Source organism: Pleurodeles waltl, chromosome 8, assembly GCF_031143425.1.
Source record: "Pleurodeles waltl isolate 20211129_DDA chromosome 8, aPleWal1.hap1.20221129, whole genome shotgun sequence".
NCBI lineage: Eukaryota > Metazoa > Chordata > Amphibia > Caudata > Salamandridae > Pleurodeles > Pleurodeles waltl.
In genome coordinates, this window is record NC_090447.1 from 1,049,416,749 (window position 1) to 1,049,433,074 (window position 16,326).

Genomic DNA, 16,326 nt, shown 5'->3' on the forward strand with positions numbered 1-16,326 from the left:
GAGAAGAAGGGGCCCAGCGGAGCGGTGCTTGAGAAGAAGGGGCCCAGCGGAGTGGTGCTTGAGACGGCGGGGCCCAGCGGTGCGGTGCTTGAGACGGCGGGGCCCAGCGGAGCTGTGCTTGAGAAGAAGGGGCCCAGCGGAGCGGTGCTTGAGATGAAGGGGCCCAGCGGAGCGGTGCTTGAGACGGCGGGGCCCAGCGGAGCGGTGCTTGAGAAGAAGGGGCCCAGAGGAGCGGTGCTTGAGAAGAAGGGGCCCAGCGGAGCGGTGCTTGAGATGGCGGGGCCCAGCGGAGCGGTGCTTGAGACGGCGGGGCCCAGCGGAGCGGTGCTTGAGACGGCGGGGCCCAGCGGAGCGGTGCTTGAGACGGCGGGGCCCAGCGGAGCGGTGCTTGAGAAGAAGGGGCCCAGCGGAGCGGTGCTTGAGAAGAAGGGGCCCAGCGGAGCGGTGCTTGAGATGAAGGGGCCCAGCGGAGCGGTGCTTGAGAAGAAGGGGCCCAGCGGAGCGGTGCTTGAGATGGCGGGGCCCAGCGGAGCGGTGCTTGAGACAGCGGGGCCCAGCGGAGCGGTGCTTGAGACGGCAGGGCCCAGCGGAGCGGTGCTTGAGACGGCGGGGCCCAGCGGAGCGGTGCTTGAGAAGAAGGGGCCCAGCGGAGCGGTGCTTGAGATGAAGGGGCCCAGTGGAGCGGTGCTTGAGAAGAAGGGGCCCAGCGGAGCGATGCTTGAGACGGCGGGGCCCAGCGGAGCGGTGCTTGAGATGAAGGGGCCCAGCGGAGCGGTGCTTGAGATGGCGGGGCCCAGCAGAGCGGTGCTTGAGAAGAAGGGGCCCAGCGGAGCGGTGCTTGAGAAGAAGGGGCCCAGCGGAGCGGTGCTTGAGAAGAAGGGGCCCAGCGGAGCGGTGCTTGAGATGAAGGGGCCCAGCTGAGCGGTGCTTGAGACGGCGGGGCCCAGCGGAGCAGTGCTTGAGACGGCGGGGCCCAGCGGAGCGGTGCTTGAGACGGCGGGGCCCAGCGGAGCGGTGCTTGAGAAGAAGGGGCCCAGCGGAGCGGTGCTTGAGATGAAGGGGCCCAGCGGAGCGGTGCTTGAGAAGAAGGGGCCCAGCGGAGCGGTGCTTGAGAAGAAGGGGCCCAGCGGAGCGGTGCTTGAGATGAAGGGGCCCAGCGGAGCGGTGCTTGAGAAGAAGGGGCCCAGTGGAGCGGTGCTTGAGACGGCGGGGCCCAGCGGAGCGGTGCTTGAGATGAAGGGGCCCAGCGGAGCGGTGCTTGAGACGGCGGGGCCCAGCGGAGCGGTGCTTGAGAAGAAGGGGCCCAGTGGAGCGGTGCTTGAGGCGGCGGGGCCCAGCGGAGCGGTGCTTGAGATGAAGGGGCCCAGCGGAGCGGTGCTTGAGACGGCGGGGCCCAGCGGAGCGGTGCTTGAGACGGCGGGGCCCAGCGGAGCGGTGCTTGAGATGAAGGGGCCCAGCGGAGCTGTGCTTGAGACGGCAGGGCCCAGCGTAGTGGTGCTTGAGATGAAGGGGCCCAGCGGAGCGGTGCTCTTCTGCACGGCGGGCCCTGTTCAGCGGTGCTCTTCTGCACGGCGAGCCCTGTTCAGCGGTGCTCTTCTCCACGGCGGGCCCTGTTCAGCGGTGCTCTTCTCCACGGCAGGCCCTGTTCAGCGGTGCTCTTCTGCACGGCGGGCCCCTGTTCAGCGGTGCCTATCTTCACGGCGGGCCCTGTTCAGCGGTGCTCTTCTCCACGGCGGGCCCTGTTCAGCGGTGCTCTTCTGCACGGCGGGGCCTGTTCAGCGGTGCTCTTCTCCACGGTGGGCCCTGTTCAGCGGTGCTCTTCTGCACGGCGGGCCCCTGTTCAGCGGTGCCTATCTTCACGGCGGGCCCTGTTCAGCGGTGCTCTTCTCCACGGCGGGCCCTGTTCAGCGGTGCTCTTCTGCACGGCGGGCCCTGTTCAGCGGTGCTCTTCTCCACGGCGGGCCCTGTTCAGCAGTGCTCTTCTGCACGGCGGGCCCCTGTTCAGCGGTGCCTATCTTCACGGCGGGCCCTGTTCAGCGGTGCTCTTCTGCACGGCGGGCCCTGTTCAGCGGTGCTCTTCTCCACGGCGGGCCCTGTTCAGCGGTGCTCTTCTCCACGGCGGGCCCTGTTCAGCGGTGCTCTTCTGCACGGCGGGCCCCTGTTCAGCGGTGCCTATCTTCACGGCGGGCCCTGTTCAGCGGTGCTCTTCTGCACGGCGGGCCCTGTTCAGCGGTGCTCTTCTCCACGGCGGGCCCTGTTCAGCGGTGCTCTTCTCCACGGCGGGCCCTGTTCAGCGGTGCTCTTCTGCACGGCGGGCCCCTGTTCAGCGGTGCCTATCTTCACGGCGGGCCCTGTTCAGCGGTGCTCTTCTGCACGGCGGGCCCTGTTCAGCGGTGCTCTTCTCCACGGCGGGCCCTGTTCAGCGGTGCTCTTCTGCACGGCGGGCCCTGTTCAGCAGTGCTCTTCTCCACGGCGGGCCCTGTTCAGCGGTGCTCTTCTCCACGGCGGGCCCTGTTCAGCGGTGCTCTTCTGCACGGCGGGCCCTGTTCAGCGGTGCTCTTCTCCACGGCGGGCCCTGTTCAGCGGTGCTCTTCTCCACGGCGGGCCCTGTTCAGCGGTGCTCTTCTCCACGGCGGGCCCTGTTCAGCGGTGCTCTTCTCCACGGCGGGCCCTGTTCAGCGGTGCTCTTCTCCACGGCGGGCCCTGTTCAGCGGTGCACATCCAGTAGGTTCAAGGGAGCCAGACCTGGCCTGGACTCCGTGCTCAGACGCCCTCCGGCCGTGATGTTCCTGGGCCCTTCGGTGACAGGGTCCTGGGCCCTTTGGTGTCCTCCTTTCCAGCTGGGATGTGGCATGTGGGGCCCACCTGCTCCGCGCTCCTGCTGGCTGACGTCTCCGCCCTGCTGCCCTTACGCTCCTTAGATGGGGCTCTCGGGCCCTTGCCTCCCCTAGACGTTGTGGCTGGTGAAGTGGGCGAACTCTGCTCCTTGGGGGCAGCCGTGTCAGTCTTCGCACGGCGGCCCTTGTGTTTCCTGGTCCTTTTGCCGGGGGGGGCTGGATGTGTCCTTGCTGCTGATGGAGGTGTCACTGCTGGCAAAGGGTGGGCTCCAGAACCCATGCACAACAGTGACACCCGAAGTTGGGCTGGTGGTGGCTGTGGTGCTCTTGGGACTCTTTGCAGATGGAGGGGGTAGGTCATCGGAGGGGAAGAGGTCAAGATTAGCCAGGAAAAGTTTTTTATGGCCAAGGTAAAAGGTAGGAGAAGTGGAGATGGAAGTGGAGGAAGAGGATGTGGTTGTAGGAGAGTCAGGTGTGCTGTCATTGGGTGAAGGTGCAGGTGCTGTAGGCTGTTGTGAGGTGGATGTCTGTTGGGTGGGTGTCTGCCTGCATTTGTGTGTCTTGGAAGGGGTGGTGACGGACACAGGGGACGTGTAAATGGCAGTGGGGGTGGTGACTGCACGCGTGCGGACTGTACAGGAGGGTGTGGTGGTGATGGAAGCACTGGCTGATGTTGGTGTGCATGCAGGTGTGAGTGGAGACGTCACAGGGAGGGAGGAGGGAGACGAGGAGGAGGGGGACACAGGGGTGGTAGTGACTGTTGGTATGTCTGCATCTGTGTGTTGCTTGGGTGAGTGTTTGTGGGATCTGTGGTGCTTGTGTCTGGATGAGCTGCCCTTGGGTGTTGAGGTGTGTGCAGGCTGGTCAGATGGTGTAGATGGGATAGGCTGAGGAACAGGAGACAGAGACAGGGTGGAGGCAGTCAGAAGAGGGAGGCTGGAAACAGGGACAATGGCTGCCATCAGTGCTGAGGCCAGAGCATTGAACGATCGTTGATGGGCAGCCTGACCCGAATGAATGCCCTCCAGGTAGGCATTGCTCCGATGCACCTCCCTTTCTACCCCCTGGATGGCATTCAAAAGGGTAGTCTGCCCAACAATGAGTGTCCTGAGGAGATCAATGACCTCCTCATTGAGGGCAGCAGGGGTAACAGGGGCAAGAGCTGAGGTGCCTGGGGCGAAGGAGACGCCCGCCTTCCTGGGTGAGCGGGCACGGAGCGTAGGCTGAGGGGCTGCTGGGAGGGCGGGGCTGGTGCGCTGGGTGGCGGCTGTACCTGTAGAGGCGGGGGGCCCGGATGTTGCCGCCACCGCTAGGGAGCTCCAATCCGAGGACGTGTCGCTGTCGCTGCTCTCACCAGCGGTCCCCGTCGTGGTGCTCCCCTCGCCCTCCGGCTCACTTGGGCCCTCGGTGTCTGTTCCTGTGCCCACCGGGGCCTTGTGGCTTGCAGCTCCCCCGTGCTCCGATGCCAAATCTCCTCCGCTTGATGATGCTAATGCACACATGCACAAGAAGATGAAGAAGAAGGGTGGGGGGAGAAAGAGAAGACCTGGTTGAGTGCATGCAATGTCAACACCGTTGGCGGAGAGGACAGACACAGGAGCCGCATGCACTAAGCCGTGCATTCGGGGCACACTACTCAGTACTTCTGACTCGGACAACAGGTCAGGAGACGACAAGCGCGCACATGTGTGAGGCTGGACCATCAATAGCTGGACTTGTCACCCTACGGAGGTGGGGGCCGGGACCACAGGGCCATGCCTAAGGGAGAGGACTACACTACAGAAAGCGCCCTGGCCTAATGTCACCCCAACCCTCCTCCCCCACCCAGACGCCTCCACTGCGCAGAAAGATAGCTGAATGTGCTGATACTCACCCCCTTGTGTCTGCTGTGATGCTCTCAAGCGCCCATCCAACTCCGGGTAGGCCACCGCCAGGATCCGGGACATCAGGGGGGTCAGGGTACGACTGGCACCCCTCCTAGGTTGGGAGGCCATCCCCAGCAGTGACTCGGCGGTCTTCCTGGTTCCGCGGCAGATGTCCTCCCACCTCTTGTGGCAGTGGGTGCCCCGTCTGACGTGGACCCCCAGGGCCCGGACTTCCTTGGCGATGGCACGCCAAATCCCGACTTTCTGATGGGCGCTGACCTATGTGACATGTACAGGGTGGGAAGGAAACAATCATCAACTTACTGCATGTTAGATGTGATTGGCCCCCCCTCCCCAACCTTGCAATATAGCACATGCTCTCATCTGTCGTGCGTTGCACTCCTCATTCGCCCCCCACCAACTTACATCCACCCCACTCCACACAGGCATCGCCCATTCCATGTGCACCCGGTGTACTCACCTGTTGGTCTGGAGGACCGTAGAGTAACGCATACTGGGGGTGGACCCCATCCACGAGCTTCTCCAACTCTTCAGACGTGAAGGCAGGGGCCCTTTCCCCAGTCGCAGCAGCCATTGTCACTTCCAGACCGAGTTCACAGCAGCACTTGCAGTATAGGTCCTCTCCTGTGGATGATCAGGTCTCGAGTGATTAAGCAGATAGAAAATGGCGGTCACGCCCGCGGCGGTGCGTACCGCGGCGGTGCGTACCGCGACCGCCGGCGCACATCGTCATTGGCTCCTGAAACCCATAGGCTTCAATGTTATCCAATGCGGCTCCGCATAGCGGTCTTCGACCGCCTACCGCCACGGTGTGCTCCGCCAGCGCAGTGACCTCACATCCCATTGTCCCACTTCACAGGTCAGGCAGCCGCCATTTCAAGGGCCCACATGGCATAATTTCTACTGCGACACACAGGCCTAGGCCTGGCATTGCCACATACACGCCTTTCAATACCTAGATAACCGTGCAAGCAGTGGTGAACGTACCAGTGATTATCTTGACTCTGTGCTCCATGTTGTCCTTCCTAGGCACCGTCCGCTGGGATTTGCGAGGAGAAGGATGAATCCTCGCGTGTACCGACCGCTGGTGGACCTGTCGACAATGGAAGAACGCCACATCATACTACGATACCGACTTGACCGTGCCACCATCCATGAACTGTGTGCCCAGCTGGAGCCAGCCCTGATGTCCCCCATCCGCCAACCCACAGGAATTCCCCCTCTGGTGCAGGTGCTGTCAGTCCTCCATTTTCTTGCAAGTGGCTCATTCCAGACAACAGTGGCCATGTCATCTGGAATGTCTCAGCCAATGTTTTCTAAGGTGTTGTCTAGAGTGTTGTCTGCCCTGACGAAACACATGCGGAGTTACATTATATTCCCAGAGGAGGTTGATTTGCCCACTGTGAAGGGTGATTTTTATGCCCTTGGACATATTCCCAACATAATTGGTGCCATTGATGGGACCCATGTAGCCTTAGTCCCCCCAAAAGACGATGAGCAGGTGTACAGAAACAGGAAGAGTTACCATTCGATGAACGTCCAGGTGGTCTGTTTGGCTGACCAGTACATCTCCCATGTGAATGCCATGTTCCCTGGGTCAGTGCATGACGCGTATGTGATGCGTAATAGCAGCATCCCTTTTGTGATGGAACAGCTACAGAGACAACGTGTGTGGCTAATAGGTGACTCTGGTTACCCCAACCTGCCTTGGCTATTGACCCCAGTGAGGAATCCCCGGACCAGGGCTGAGGAACGGTACAATGAGGCCCATGGGCGAACTAGGAGGGTCATTGAAAGAACCTTTGGCCTCCTGAAGGCCAGGTTTAGGTGTCTGCATATGACAGGGGGATCCCTGATGTACTCACCAAAGAAGGTGTGCCAGATCATCGTGGCCTGCTGTATGCTTCACAATCTGGCATTGCGACGTCAGGTGCCTTTCCTGCAGGAGGATGGTCCAGATGGTGGTGTTGAAGCAGCTGTAGAGCCTGTGGAGAGTGAAGAGGAGGAAGACTCAGAGGACGACCCAGACAACAGGGACAGAGTTATCCAACAGTATTTTCAGTAGCACACAGGTAAGAATCACACACGCCATTTTAATTTTCCTGACTGCCTCGTTTTTCTCAACTTTGTCTATGACCCCCCCAGTTATTTGAAACTGATGTTTGATTCTCCCTTCCCTTTTCAGTGCTGTATGACCCACTGCGTGACTTCTGCTTGGTTAGCCCATGGACTAATGCTTATTGATCTCGGTATGTGTTCAGCACAAAGTTTACAGAACATAATTGATCGGTAATGTGTTTTACATTTGTAAATAATACAGCCTGACTCCAGCATGATTTCAGTGCATTGAGTGATTTATTTTTGGTGCTAGATTATGGTACATGATATAAACACGGTGATGGGTGGGGGTGGAGTAATGGCCATGGCAGAGTCCAGTTCACAGTCTCACAGGTGCATTGTCCATATGCCTGTGGAAGGATGGAGCAGGGGCAGTTCAAGGTTGGACAGGGTGGCAATGTGGGACAGTGGGATGACTTCAGGGGGTATCTCATGCTGGCGGGGGTCTTGACATCCTACTCTGTCGATTTTTTTGATCTCAGGCTCCTCTTGCGGGGTGGTTGTTCTTCAGCAGGAGGTGGGGTTCTGGTGGCCTGTCGTTGTGGTGGGGCCTCCTGTCCACTAGCGCCGGCGGAGGTGGTAGGCTGTTCCTGGTCCGGGCTAGTGACAGGGGCCCTGTGTGGTGCCACATGGTCCCGCAACGTGTCTTCTATCCGGTGGAGGGCCTGGACTAGGCTCCCCATGGCGGTAGAGATGGTGGTGAGATGATTGTTGAACCCCATGTAGCGTTCCTCCTGCTGTGCCTGGAACCTGGCCAGTACCGTCGCCATCGTCTCTTGTGAGCGGTGGTAGGCTGCCATGATGGTGGTGAGGGCCTCTTGGAGAGTCGGTTCCCTGGGCCTCTCCTCCCCCCCCTGTCGCACAGCAGCCCTCCGAGTTGCCCTGTTTCCCCCGGACTCTGTCCCCTGGACGGTGTGCCCACTACCACTGCCCCCAGGTCCCTGTTGTTGTTGGGGTGGTGGGTTAGCCTGGGGGCCCTGTAGTGGCAGACACACCGCTGATTGACCTGTCCTAGAGACAGAGCCATGGGCCCGCTGGGTGGGAGCTGTGCTGTTGTTCCCAGAGGGGGTTGGGTCTGCTGTGGCCTGTGTGTGGGGAACCGACCGTCCAGAGGTCCCCGATGGTCCGGGCTGGTCGTCAGGTTCCGGGTCGACAGAGCTGCTGTCATCACTGGGCGCCTCTTCCGGGGGGGGATGGACATTTCTGGACCCTCCTGGCCGGTGTGTTGGCGTTCGGGTCCTGCATGGGGTAAGAGAGTATGGTTATTGTTTCTGTGTGTGCTATTGTGTGCAATTTATGGGTGCCCTTGTCCCCCAGTGCTGTCATTCCCTTGGGGGAGGTGTTGTGGGGGGTGTTGGGGGGGGGGGGTATGTGCAGTGGTCATGCTTAGGTGATGGGTGTCCATAGTTTGTGGTGGCATGCAGAGGTTGGTGTTGGGTGGGTTGTGCTGGGGAGACATTCTCAGGGAGGATGTGTGATGGGGGGTTGGGGTGAGGGTGGTGGTGGGGGTTGGCATGCTGGGGGGGGGGTGAAGTAGTTGAGATTGTACTTACCAGAGTCCATTCCTCCGTGTACTCCAGCGAGGCCATCAGGATGCAGGATGTTTAGTACCTCTTGCTCCCATGCTGTGAATTCGGGTGGTGTGGGTGGGGGTCCCCCGCCAGTCTTCTGCACTGCGATGTTGTGTCGCGAGACCATCGAGCGCACCTTTCCCCGTAAGTCGTTCCAACGTTTGCGGATGTCCTCTCGATTTCTGGGATGCTGTCCCACCGCGTTGACCCTGTCCACGATCCGCTGCCATAGCTCCGCCTTCCTGGCTATAGTGGTGTGCTGCACCTGTGAGCCGAAGAGCTGGGGTTCGACTCTTATGATCTCCTCCACCATGACCCGGAGTTCTTGGTCCGAAAAGCGTGGGTGCCTTTGGGGTGCCATGGGGTGGTGTGGATGAGGTGTGGGGTGGTGTATATGGTGAAGAGTGTGTTGGTGTGTGGTGCTTTGTGCTTCTATGTGGTGTGTGTGATGGTGTAGTGTGCCTCTGTGTGATGTAGCTCTCTATTCTGTGATGTGTCTCTCTCTCCTTCGTCTATGATCTTCGGTCGTAGGGGTTTGTGGGTGATGTGGGTGTGTGTTTTATAGTTGGTTGGATGTGTGGGAGTGTTGTTTGTGTGTGTATTTCAAATTGTCCAATGTGGCAGTGTTTTGGAGCTGTGTGTGTATTTTGACCGCGGCGGTGTGTCCCGCCAATGGAATACCGCGGTTGAAAGACCGCCGCGTGGATTCGTGGGTCAGAATGGCATGGGCGTGTTTGTGTTGGCGTGGCGGTGGAGGTTTGGTGATCTCCAGTTTTCCGCGGCCCGCTGATGTGGCGGCCTTCCTTGGATGTCGGGATTTTGGCGGTTCCGCCGTTGTGGGTCAGAATGACGGTGGCGGTTTACCGCGGCCGCAGCGGTAGAATGGTGGACTTCTGACCGGCGGTAAGGGCCTTTTACCGCCCAGGTCAGAATGACCCCCACAGTGTACTACTTTTGCCAGCAACCTTATCTGACTGCAGCCATGAGGAAAGTACAAAGCAAAATGAATGCAGTGTTTTCCTATGCGAAAGAACAAACAGAAAAATAAAATAAAACAGCACAGCAAATGTGGCCAATGCTAGAAAAATAAAACAATGCTGAATAAAATGCAACTGGGATAAAGTTCACAATGTCAGGCCTAGTTTGTTAAATTAACATGTCTAAAACATGGCTAAAATAGCTGTACACTAGGAAGTTTTTGGCTCCCCTCAGGTTCCAAAACTTAGCATCACAGAAATGTGAGGATAATGTGTTTTGTTAGACAAATCTTGAACATTGCAAAGGATTATTAGTGACAGAACCTGGTGAGAGTCCCACAAGTCACGCCATCCTAGATTCCTCTAGGTTTCTAGTTTTCAAAAGTGTATAGGTTTGCCAGGTTTCCCTGGATGCCGGTTCAGCTAGAGCTCAAAATTAACAGCTAGGCACTTTGCAAAAAATGAGTCACTTTTCAGTGGAGAAATGTGATGTGTTCTTGTTGCGTCATGGGGCATTTCTTGTCACGGGTACTAGTCCTACCCACACAAGTGAGGTACCTTTTTTAGCAGAAGAATTGGGGAACTCCTGGATGGAAGGAAGTTTGTGGCTCCCCTCAGGTTCCAGAACTTTGCATCACCCAAATTTGAGGAAAACTGAGTTTTTTAGACAGATTTTTAGGTTTGCAAAGTGTTCGAAATAGAGTCTTTGGTTTGCAGTCAGGTTGCCCCCTGTCCAAGCAAGGACCTTCACTCTAGTCAGGGCAAAGGAGAAACACATCCGGTTAACACCCGCTTAACCCCCTGGTTGCTTGGCAGGAGCAGAAAGGCTTAATCCAGAGACAATGTGTAAAGTGTGTGTGCCAACACACACAGTAATACAGTGAAAACACTACAAGATGGCTCAACACCATGTTAGAAAAATAGGCAATATTTGTTTGAGCACAAGACCATAACAACAAAAATCCAACACACATAAGTAATGGTATTAAAGATTAAACTTCAGTATAACGCTTAGAAACACAAATGCTTCAAATTGGTGATATCATGGTGTTATGACAGAGTCGTTTCCAACAATCTGAGGCTAATGGTGCCAGTCACAGAGTCACACAGGCCTCCAGGTACAGTACCTTGCGAAAATAGGAAACACGGCAGTGCACGGAGTCGGATTGCGGCCTCGCTGGGTCCGATGCAGCGTCGGTTCCGGTGCTGCAAACCAAAGGAGCAGAGTCATCACAAAGAGGCATCGGGTCCTTGTTGCAGAGTGGTAGAGGTGAGGCAGTGTTGGTGCAAAGCATTGGATCTGTGCACTTCTGATGGGGTTGATATCTGGAGGTCACAGTGTGGTGCAGCAAAGTCGAGTGTCACAGATGTCGGTGACACAGCACTTCAGGACTCACAGAGTTGTGAACTTTGATGAAGCTGCTATGTTGTCAGGCCCGCGGGGTCGTCACACTCGAGCGAGGACCACAGCTTTAGTTGCAGGTGACATTGTGGAATCCAACAGCAGCATTAATTTTGGGTCGTCCAAAGTCAGTGCTCTTGGTTCTTCTTGATTTTCCTCACTTGTTTCCTGACCTTCAACTGGAGAGCACCTATACTGCGTGTGCTGCTGTTTCCTGTGTCTAGAACCTACCATGGCCCGTGTGACTGGGGAAAGGGCCCCTGCATTCACTGTGGAGGAGTTGGAGCGATTGGTCGATGGGGTTCTACCCTACTATGAACTGCTGCATGGGCCTCCAGACCAAGCAATGAGTACACCTTTGACACGATGCATGAGTGAAGGATACATGGAGATGTGTGTGCAAGCATCGTATCATCAATGCAAAAACCCAGCACTCTCAAAACAACATAATTTATGCATTGTGCTGATATGTTGTTGTTTAACCTTTTGCATTGCAGAGTTTAATCCTGAAGACTTATTTTTTATGTGTTTACAAATACTGTTCATTTGCAATGTATTGCTGCAGGCTTTCAGAGTGTGTTAGAGTGTGGTCCCTTTCCAGGGCCTTCCAGAGACTTTCCCTGCAGCATGCCTGGGTGTGGTTGTGGGCTGGGCCAAGACTCTTTAAAAGGGAGCCAGCCCAGCTCCAAGTGCTCACTATTCAGAGGTCCTGGTACAGAGCAGCAGCTACTTCCTGAGTTCCTGTCCCGGTGGCCTATTTGATCTTTCAGGCCTCTGCCCTTCATTCTTCATTGGTGATCCTTGTTCTGGTCGGTAAGACGGTGGTTGGGCTGGCTTCCCGACGCCGTTATCGAGAACTTTCACATTCTTGGCCTAATTCTTTCATGATTAACAGATTACTTTGCGTGCTACCATTTCTTGACATTTGCATGGTGGATTGCGAATCAGCAAGATGCGCAATTCGTTTCATGCTGATTTTATCTTGTTATTCATTGCGCGGTACCATTTCTTGACATTTGTATAGTGGCTTGCGAATCGGCAAGAGGCGCAATTCATTTTCATGATGATTTGACTTTGTTATTCATTGCGTGCTACCATTTCTTACCATTTGCATGGTGGCTTACGAATCAGCAAAACGCGCAATTCGTTTCATGGTGATTTAGCCTTGTTGTTCATTGCGCGCTACAATTTCTTGACATTTACATGGTGACTTACGAATCGGCAAGAACGCGTGATTCGTTTCATGATGATTTAACTTTGTTGTTCATTGCGACCTGTTATTTCTTGACATTTACATGGTGGCTTAAAAATCGGCAAAAGACGCACAATTTGTTTCATGGTGATTTAGGCTTGATATTCATTGCGTGCTACCATTTCTTGACAATTTACATGGTGCCACTTGAATGGGCAAGACGCACGATTCTCTCCTCAAGCTTAATTCATGTTGTTCATTGTATGCCACTATTCTAAGACATTTATGAGGTAATATTCGAGTTGACAAGTTGTGTGATTTGTTTCCTGAATCTATATTGTGTTATTCATGGTGCACAATCCTTTTATGGTGTTTACTATATATATATAAAAATCTGCATTGTGCGCAATTCGTGTTGAAATATTTCAAGAGAACACAGAAGGCCAGAGTTTCTAGATGCAATATTGCATGGTCCTAGTACGCATTCTCAAAAAAAGGATTCATATGACTGGTTTAGAACTTATTCAGAATGTTTTCCTGATTCTCATGTAAAGGAAAGTACTTGAATTTGAAAGTTTCATTTAATCCATCTTGATTCCCTTACAGGTATCCGGCCATCTTGAAAATTAGTCATTTTAAGCCTAATTCTTAGATTGTTCATGTTTTCAGAATGACTAGGCTTAGAGTCATAGTCTAGTATTGATTCCATGAGATGTAATTTTCATATTGAGTGTTTTAACCTTTTTCTTACTACAGGTCTCCTTCCCAGCTGTTCGCTTCCTAATCCCCTCTTCCCCTCTTGAACTCTCTTAGCCTCTGTGATTTATCTATCAGAGTCTTGGAGCTGTTCAGTGGTGGACGTGGTGGAAACGTGCGCAGACCCCGAGGATCTGGTGACTCTGACAGGGGGGATGTCTTGTGGTGGTGTACATGGTGTGTGCCGGGCGATGTGTGTACCAATGGTGATGGAAACAGGACTGGTGGGCCATATGTGTGACAGGCTGGATTGTATGTGTAATGGTGTCCTCCTGTCTGTATTACCTCTGCAGGTCAGCGCCCATCAAAAGAAGGGATTATGGTGTGCCATCTCCAAGGACGTGAGGACCCTGGGGTCTATGGCAGCCGGAGCACCCACTGTCAGAAACGGTGGGAGGACCTGAGATGCTGGACACAGAAGACCGCAGAGGCCCAGCTGGGGAAGGCTTCCCAATGAGGAAGGGGTGCCTGTCGGAACCTGACCCCCACTGATGGCCCGCATACTGGCAGTGGCCTACCCAGAGCTGGCGGGCGCTTGAGGGCATCACAGCAGCCACAATGCGGTGAATACAGTGGGCATTACTACAATAATTGCTAGGTGGCATGGGATCCAGGTAGTGGGTGTGAGTTAGTGGGTGCCCCTTAATGCCAGGTCAGACATTGCAATGTGATCAGGCTCAAGGGTAATGGGTGTATGGCAAATGCAGGAAAACTAGATTGTTAGCATTCCATGTCAGTCAGGACTTTGTGGGTCCCAGGAAAGGTGCAGTTGGTGGTGTGTGGCCTTCATCTTGCCGTGGCATAAAGCCAAATCACTGGCAGAGCAATGATTAATGCTCAATCCTGATCCCAGTGTGTTACGGTGCTGTGTATGCCAACTGTGGTACTGGTGCAGTAATTGACCAAGTGTTCCCTTTCTCTCTCTCCTCCCCTTTTTTCTTCCGTCATCCTGTCCATATTTGCATTAGCATCATCTGGCAGAGGAGCAGGGGCACCAGCGCCAGAGGGAGCTGCATCCCACAGGACCCTGGAGGCAAAGTCCACCGACACCGAGGGAACCTAGGGGGCGGAGGGCGAGGGGAGTACCATGGTGGAGACAGGAGGTGAAACACTGACTCATATACCTCCTCCGATGGAAGCTCCCTGGTGGTGGCAGACACCTCTGTGACCACCCCAGCTGCAGGTACAGCTGCCACCCCTCTTACTAGCTCTGCCCTCCCAGTAGCACCTCAGCGAGATACCCGTGCCCGCTCACCTAGGAGGGTGGGCATCTCCTTTGCCACAGGCACCTCAGGCTCTACCCCAGTGAGCTCTTCTGCCCTGAGTGAGGAGGCTATTGACCTCCTGTAATCCATCTTGGTAGGGCAGTCAACCATTGTGAATGCCATCCAGAGGCTGGCATCCCAAATGCAGCAATGCAATGCATTCCTGGAAGCATCCACAGTGGATTTGCGGCCCAACAGAGATCGATTCAGGCTCTGGCCTCCTCTCTCGTGGCAGCCATTGTCCCTGTTCCTACTGTTCCCCCTCCAACAACCACTTCCCAGTCACAGTCTCCTCAACTCCATCCCATCCCATGCACACATACAAATGAGCCTGCACACAAGACAGCACACAAGAGTGGCACAGTCAAACACAGGCACCACATTTCATCCCACAAACACTCACACAAACACCAGACAGCTGCAGACACAGCCACATCCACTGCCTCCACAGTCTCCCCCTCCTCCTCTGGCTCCCTCACAGTCAAGTCCACACTCACACCTTCATGCACTGCATTAACATTCACTAGTAGCTTTACCACACCAAGCAGCACACACACCTCACTAGCAAACACCTCCACAACATCCATCCACATGTCCCCTGTGTCGTCTCCCACCGTGTCTGTCTCCCCCTTAAAGGACACAAACGCAAGCACTCACACACCCATAAGGCATCCACCTCACATTAGCACACTGCCCATGCACCTCCACCCAGGTCCAGCAGACATACACCTCCAACAACCACTCCCTCAACCTCCACTCCCATCCCTCCTCCCTCATCCCACCCCACCGTCCCTAAGAAGCTTTTCCATGCCCAACTTGACCTCTTTCCTCCCCCTCCCCCGTCTTGCCCTTGAGAGCAGGTGTCCCAACGACCCAGCCCAGCACCTCAGCCAAACAGTCCACGCGGACAGTGGAGGCACCTCCTAGTCGTGGTGGCAAGACAGTGAAGGATCCTGCTCCACAAGCCAGGAATGTTAAGGATCCCACACCTCCTGCCATGAAGAGGAAAAAGCCCTCAACTCCTGCCATGAAGGGGAAGGAGCCCGCTCCTCCTGCCATGAAGGTGAAGAAGACTTCAACTCCAGCAGAGGCTGTCACTGTGACACCACCACCAACAGTGGTCATGGAGCCCTTACCACCAGCTGAGGAAGTGCAGCCTACTCCTCCTGCAGAGGCTGCCCAGGAGGTACTTTCACCTGCTAAGACAGTGCAGCCCTCACCTTCAGCAGAGGCTGCCCAGGAGGCATCTTCACCTGCTGACACAGTTCAGCCCTCACCTCCAGCAGAGGCTTTCAGGGTGACACCACCACCAGTGGTCAAGGAGTCTTCACCACCGGCTAAGGAAGTGCAGCCCACTCCTGAAGAGGCTGCCCAGGAGGCACCTCCACCTGCTGACACAGTGCAGCCCTTACCTCCAGATGACACAATGTAGCCATCACTACCAGCGGAGGGTATGTAGGCCACCCTCCAGGGCCTGCTGTACAAAGGGGCCCCTCCTGAAGCAGTGGGCATGTTCCCCACCTGAGAGCCTGTGACCTTGCACTCCCCTGCAGAGAGAAATGGGCATGGAGCCCCCTCCAGAAGCAGTGGGCACGTTCCCCACCTGAGAGACTGTGACCTTGCACTCCCCTGCAGAGAGAAATGGGCATGGAGCCCCCTCTAGAACCAGAACCAGTGGGCATGCTCCCTACCTGAGAGACTGTGACCTTGCACTCTCCAGCAGAGAGTAATGGGCATGGAGCCCCCTCCAGAAGCAGTGGGCATGTTCCCCACCTGGGAGACTGTGACCTTGCACTCCCCAGCAGAGAAAAAAAGGCATGGAACCCCCTCCAGAAGCAGTGGGCATGTTCCCCACCTGGGAGACTGTGACCTTGTACTCCCCTGCAGAGACAAATGGACATGGAGCACCCTCCAGAACCAGTGGGCTTGTTCCCGTATTCGGCTGAGGTGCTCACCATCCCCCTTAGGTGCCTGCCCATTTGCAAAATGATGCCCCTGCAGAGTTCTATCCGGATGATGTCAGGATTTGAGTTGGGCCTTGGACTGTGCCCTGTGGCCATGTGGGCCCTTAGTACTTTAGACTGGGAATTAGCACTTTGTGTACATTTGTACATATCTGTTTTTCGTACAATTGGTTCATGTGGTAGCTGTTCACAATCATTACTCTCTCATTACTGCATTCTTGGTGTCCATGCATTATTATGCCATGTTTTGTGTGCCATTGTTTTTTGTCTGCTGCTGGTTTTGTGTATGGTGTGTGTGTCGGGTGTGTGTCGTGCATGTGTGTGTTTCTGTACACTTGTTCTTTGACCCTGCGAGGAA